Source organism: Agelaius phoeniceus, chromosome 3 (assembly GCF_051311805.1).
Source record: "Agelaius phoeniceus isolate bAgePho1 chromosome 3, bAgePho1.hap1, whole genome shotgun sequence".
In the NCBI taxonomy this organism is placed as follows: Eukaryota; Metazoa; Chordata; class Aves; order Passeriformes; family Icteridae; genus Agelaius; species Agelaius phoeniceus.
In genome coordinates this window covers 35,690,681-35,697,488 of record NC_135267.1, presented here as the reverse complement: position 1 = coordinate 35,697,488, position 6,808 = coordinate 35,690,681, and the positions used below count along the sequence as shown (strand labels likewise).

Here is a 6,808-nt window from a genome sequence, read left to right as displayed (position 1 = left end):
CTTTAAATGTTTATCACCCAGGGGTTGATAAACATTTAAAGACAGGCAGGCATAGCTTGCTTTGCTTCTGTGGTATTCCTCTCTTTTCTCCATGCTTAAGGGGCAGCCTGGGAAATTGCAGCATATGCTTTCCCCTGCTCTGCAGTAGCCTCAGCTTTCATGTTGCCAGTCCCTTGCCCTCCTTTGCTCTCATATCTGTCAGCTGGCTCACATCCATCTCTCAGTGCCTCTATCTGATACGGCTGGTGCTGTTTAGATACATTTTGGGAAGTGTCAGAAAATATCCAAAGTATCCAAAATATCCATTTTTCAGTCATCTTTTCTTTTAATGTCAGTCAGGAAATCTTGATCTTCAAATTCTGCTTCTCCAGCAGTCACCACCATTTTTGCCTCCTATTTCTCCCTTCACTTCCCCTTCAAAAACAAGAATAACTGGCTTAGTGCTCCTACTTAGAGCTTGAGGTCCAATGGGCATGTGGAACACCACACATGAAGTAGGAACTGCTCTGAGAAAAAAAAAAGGATGTTGCTGGCCTTTTGAGGCAGACCTCTGCCTTTCTGCTTTCCTCTGTTGAATTATCTCTAACTGCCACAAGTTTTAGGTGAGGTGGTTATATAGAACTAACTGCATAATATGATCTCTCCAATGATAGCTTTTACAGTCAAAGGTTGCAAGGTTTTTTTTCTGTTTTTCTTCATTTTTTTTCTTTATATTCTCCAGTTGTTTTTCATTTGCTAATACTGGGATATCTAAGAGGTATTTTTAGAAAATGAATCTGGAATGCTCACAAATTTTAGTAGAAATGCCTTTTTATTTTTCTGCAATGCTGTGTCAAAGGTGCATACATTATTTGATACTTGTCAGTATTCTCCTCAATTCAAGAATTTCAACCAGGTAGTCAGGGATGAGGAGGAAATAACATGTAGTAGAAATGATCACTCTTGTGTCAGGAGCATTGAGTTGTGAGCAGAGACTATGAGGCTGGGACTTGTTTTTCTGCCTGTTTTGATGGATTGATCTGTGATTAATCTGCAAACAGGAACAAAAAGGGGGTAATTAACAACAAACATAAATTTTGGAATGAATAATCTGATGAGTCAGAGGCATAGATTAACTATATTTTACATTTAGGGACTATTTGGAAAGGTTAAAGCTAGGAGGAGTTCTGGAATAGGCTGCATCAGCAAACTGGTACATTATTTACTCTGGCAAGGTTTTCAGCAGTAGGGAAGGCTATTCCAGGAGGTGTTAGTCTGGGCATGGTCAGCACTGGCTCAGAGTTTGTGTAACATGCAGATTCAGGAGATTACTGGGCATAGAAGCAGACTTTAGGAGTTGTAAGGCGCCTCGGAACATCAGCCTGGTAGACTACTGGATCTGCTGAGACATTCTGTTCTCCTCTCTGGAAAAGAGGAATTGGCTCATGCTGTGGAATGACTAACAAATTGTCCCTGAGGAATGGCCAGTTAGGTAGGAAAATGTTATTTACCTTAAAAAAAACACAACGTTTTTACGCATGTTCAAGATGCTAATAATAAACCACCAGTGGAGCTCTGCCCTTTGCTCATAACTGTGGTCATTGCTTCTCCACAGTATGACTGAGTGCTAGCATTTGTCATTTCACCCAAACTACTCATACACTAAAACTAACAATCTAGCCATCACATCTCTCCTGGGAGGTTTGGATGTGAATCATGGAAGAGGGTTTGGGTCTGTGCCACAAGTCATGGGAATTGTGGAAGGAAATTATTATATGCTAGATTTGTTTTATAGTAAACCACATACTGTCCTAGAATTAGATTCCTATTTTATATTTTCAAGAGCCAATTCAAAGAATCCTAACTCAGATTAAATTCCTCTTGTACTTGGAAAGTTTGTCCCAAACATAATTTAGGTTTTTGTTTAGCTTCTTGTTTACAACTTTTTTTCCTGTCTTGTAAATTTTCTCTTTTGATTCAGTCTTGTTTTTTCACATGAAAAAACCTGCCTTGATTCCTTGAGTAGTGACTCAAGTGACTTTTCTCTTTTTACTTATTTCTCTTCTCTTTTAGATAGCTAAAAATATTTGGCAGAACATCCTCACTTCAATTCTGGTCCATACATTTTTTTTTCTCCTGCAGAATCTCACAGGTGAAGCAAGGGTTATGAATGTCTTTCTGGAGGTGGCAGATACCTGGGTTAGACCCCATTTAAAGCTGGATTTTAGTAAATGCTGCCCCAGGAGTTAAGTGCATTCAGTGCAACACACACATAAGCCAGACAAAGGGTCAGTGAACTCGGCTGCAGCAGATCCATTTGCTATCTGATTGTCCACTCTGAGTAACTCAGGCGTGGAAAAAGAAGACTGATAAACCCAGTGTCCATACTGTAGTAATTTCCTTGGCATCCTTTAAGAAACAGTCAGACACTTCTACCCCTAAAATATCTAACCCCCCAACCATAACCCCCAAAGACTGTGGGGAGGAAAGCAAAACTTCTGAAGAGATACTGGGTTCATTCTGCCAGAAGTGTGTTGTCTGCAATATCTCAGGTCAAGTCTTCTGCAGAGAACTAAAATAATTTGTGGGAAGCACTCTTCAACCAACCTTATAGAATTCACATGACATTTTATTATTTTGTAGAACTTGCTTTTATATATGAAAAATAATTAAAAGGAGAATACAATTAAATGGAAATTAACTAAGGCTAGATAGATTTACCATAGGCAGTGATGATATCTGGAGGTTAACAAAAACCAGCCTGTCATGCACATCCAAATGGTATTTTGAGATATGTACTGAGCTTAAAAGAACTAATATTTCATTTGAAAAGAATAAAAGATACTATTTCAGAGCTTATTCTTTTCTGAGGCACAGCTGAAGGGTGAAACCAAGCTTTTCCATACAGATGTATGAGACAGAATTCATACTCCACCAAATGAGACCTTTATGCTTCCACCTGCATATTATGGCTCTAATAAACACGTTATCAGCTCATGAAAATGATGGCAAACAGGTGACGGGAGGATTTGATAAGTCAGCAGCAAAGATTAACAGATTTTTCTCAGGGAAAAGGTACGAGAGATTCCTTTATTTAAAACAATTGCAGCATGTGAATTGACTGCACTTAAATCATTACTGGCAATTAGCATGTGTCAGAAAGGTTGCAGCTGGCTCCAATTACAGGTAGAACTTTTAGAAGCTGAACTTAATTGTATGTGTGATAGTGAGAGGCTGAGCAAAGGCATACCAGGGTAAATGTGCTCCCAGAAAGGAGGGCAAGATCTTATGAACTGGGACATGATTATTGTAACTCGGCCTAGTTCCTGCCTCCTGGGAAATAGATCTTCTAGGGGGAAATTGATAGGAACACAGCAGTTCACCTTGCTGAGCTTCTTTGGGTGGTGGGGAGAGCTTAAAAACTGTATATAACAGGCAGTACTTCTTTGTCCCACTGTGGTAGGTTTGCCCAGTTTAAACTCTTGGCAGTCAGATCTAGCTTAGGCTGTATAATCAATGCACTCAGCTCAAAGCCAGCAGCCTGCCCCCTCAAAGGCACTGCAGCTGTAGGCAGGGAGTGATTTGCAGACTGCCTGGGTATTCTGATGGGGCACTCCTTCTTGTATAATTGTCATATCTGAAAAACGTTTTCCTTCTATGATGGCAGTATGTTGGACTCTGTGGTATAAAGGCTCTTGGATTTACAACTGTGTGCTTGGGATGTTTCTGCTGTAGTCACAATTGTCAGGATCTCTCTTAGTTGTGCTACAGGCTATGGCCATGTGCCTTCTCCCTGGTCATGGACCAAGGGGACTTTTTGTCATTCCACTTCTCTCTCTGGTTGTGTGTGTATTTCTTGTCACGTGACAAAATAGTGATGTTTTGAATAGAAGACTAGTATGTGCCTGGTCATATGTTAGGAGTTGGGATTACAGCTTGTTGACTGCTTTTCATACTTCCACAGAAGCGATGTGATCCACCTTGCCAGAGAAATTTATCTTTAAGTCTCGAAGTTCCAGTTGTACCAATGATTGAGATCTCCTGATGAACCATATTGCGTTGCCCAGGTCCTGTGCTCTGTTACAGGAGCCTTAAAGAATGTAAGTATTAATATACCCATTTAGGGGTTGAGTATTGCATATAAACCTAATATGTGTCCTTGTGTCAGGATGATGCCCTCAGGTGGAGCCCAGGCTTACTGCTGGCTTCTAGAGGGGCTTGTGTGCATTTAGTGGAAGAAGGGCGAGCATGGAAAGCCTTCTATCTTTTTGTCTCTTTCCTTCTGTCTCTTGTATGTCTGCTGGAGGAGAGAGGCTTCAACTTTGTCATCTCTGAGCCAGTGAGTTTTAGCTTTTGTTTTCCAATAAAAAGGTGCATCCAGACTACTACATTTTTGAAGGGTTTTGTTGAACAATTTCAAAAGGTTGTTACCAGTTCATCTGAATTTATTAATGAATTGTGGTATGACTGTGTTTGTGTCTCCCTGTTCATTAGCCAGCACACAGTGCCTGTGTGGGCAGGGGCTGTTCTGCACTGTGCCTGTGATTGGGCCGATGCACGGGCGCAGGCACCCTATCGGTTCCTAGTGTAGCTCATAAACCCATGGCTGATCAGCAGGACAGCCACCATGAAACTCATTAGAGCTGCTATTTTGGGAAAGTGGGGTGATGTTTCACATAACATGTGCTAATGTGCAAAGGCTGCCATGCTTGTAAAACTAAACTGGAACTTTGTTGGAGAAGCACTAAGCATTCCAGCAGTGCACACAGACCAAGTTTTGAGTAATTCCTCCAAAGTCTTCCCTGTGAACGATTTTCTACTAACATCCAAGTTCCACAAATGTTGCTAAAATGTTGATAATATGTTTTAAATCCCCAGCTCTTTCTCTGGGATTTTGAGATGAAACTAGTAATCAAGTAGCAACTGGGAACTAGGGAAAGAGAATCTGGGATTCCCCAACTCTCCCTATCTTTTTGTAGTTTTCTTTGTATCAGCATCCACAAAGGTGCTTGCTCTGTAGTAAGCTAAGGCTATTCTGTGGAGATAATGTCAGTTTGGTGTGTGAGGCCTTTGCAAGTAAACACTGCTGTCTCCATGTAATTTGTTCAAAAGCAGTACACTCATTTTTGGTACAAGTATATGGTGCCTTTACAAGAAATAATCTATCATAAGTTTTGTCATTAATGATCTGTTCTGCCACATTTATTAGGGGCCTGTGGATGCAGCTTCTAAGCACCACTGTGCTTAGAAAATTCGTAATTTTCACAATGCAAGGTCCCATCCAGCATCACTTCAGCTGGGCTGTGGTTTTTGTTGCTGTCAGTTCCTGAGCACAGAATTGCCAACACAGGAGATGACCTTCCAAAAGAAACTTTGAATATGTTAAAACAATGCATGGTACATCCCGTTCCACTTTGTCTCAGTGTCTCAAGACAGAGGCCTGTTCTGTGAATGAGGAGGAGGTCATTGTGTTCAGGGCTGTGCAGCTTGGTGGGAGATTTGGAGGTGAGCTGTTTTAGCTGTTATTGATGCTGAACCTGATATTTTATTTCGTTTAATTGTGCTCAGAGAGATGAACTTCAGCATTACCAGGCCCAGACAGGAGCTGTAGAATATGGGAAAAGTAAGGATTTATGCTTGTTGGCACTGCATCCCTTCTCACAGACTCTTTGGAGACCACCAGAGGCTCAGGGCAGGGCTGTCTGAGATATTGCAGGGCCATGTGGCTCTTCTGTTGTCACCTCCCTGTGAGTGCCCTGCTGGCATTGTCTTAGGCCTGTGAGCTGCCTCGAACCTCTTTGGTAGATTGAGTGTCGCAAGCTCCATGCAGTCCCTGCGGCTCTTGACACACACCAGAGACAGCTCCTTTTATTTTTTAAAACGAAAGCAGAGATGCTCATCTAGTAAAGTAATTGCTGGGAGGATTTTGCCTTCTAAGAAACAAAGTATTTCTGTTCTTAATGCAAATTTAAACAAATGCAATACTACTCTTAGTGGAAACTGCCATGGGGTATGCAAGAAAGTTCATGTCATGAGAAAACCAGGCTGCTAATGGGCTGTCCTGGGTCTTGCTGGTCACATCTTCTCTTTGAGAACTCCAGGATCTGCATAAATGTCTTTCATTTCATCGTTATGCTTCCACAGCTGAATACTCTGCTTACTTTGTGGGAACAACCTTCATCTTAGGCAAGTCACTGTGAAGAATAGATGCTGCAAATAGATTCCTCTCCCTTAGTGGATTTACTTCATGTGAGAAGGTTCTTGGGGAATAAAGTTTTGAGGATGTAAATCCAACCTCACAGATGGGATATATTCTTTCATACTTTGTTCTCTCACTGCTCAAGTGTTAGAACTTAGGAGCTGAACAAGAGACTTAGAAATACAACATTAGACTACTCAATAAGGAAAGTCTCTATCTTTCTTTAGTGTTGAATTTTTCTTCAATGTTTTCTTTATGTCTTTAGTCATTATAGTCATATCACTTACCAGCATTGCCTGTATAGATGTCTTAGGGATTTTGGTGAGACCTGGGCTTGGGAGGAGGGATTCTGTGGTCCTGTTAGCTGCTCTGACTGTGTCCTGGGGCATAGCATTTTGGCTTTCAGGACTCCTGTACAGTATGCCATTAAACAGCTATAGAAGTAACTACAAAGAGAGGTGTAGCGACATATGAGAAAGGCAAATATATAAAATCACCTCTAAGTTCTATGATTAAAAGCACTCTTTATATGTAAATTATTATTATTGTTTTCAAGTATAATCCACTTATGGCTCTGGACAGTGTAAACCAGCAAGAGAGCTTTGCTTCCCTTCAACAATCCTAGTTCTG

The 6,808-nt window shown here is 41.0% G+C and overlaps 1 long non-coding RNA gene across 1 annotated transcript in view; it reads left to right on the top strand.

The window, feature by feature from the left end:
• Window positions 1-6,808, top strand: part of LOC143693697 (uncharacterized) — a 230,250-nt gene that overhangs the window by 123,883 nt on the left and 99,559 nt on the right. The window lies entirely within an intron of this gene.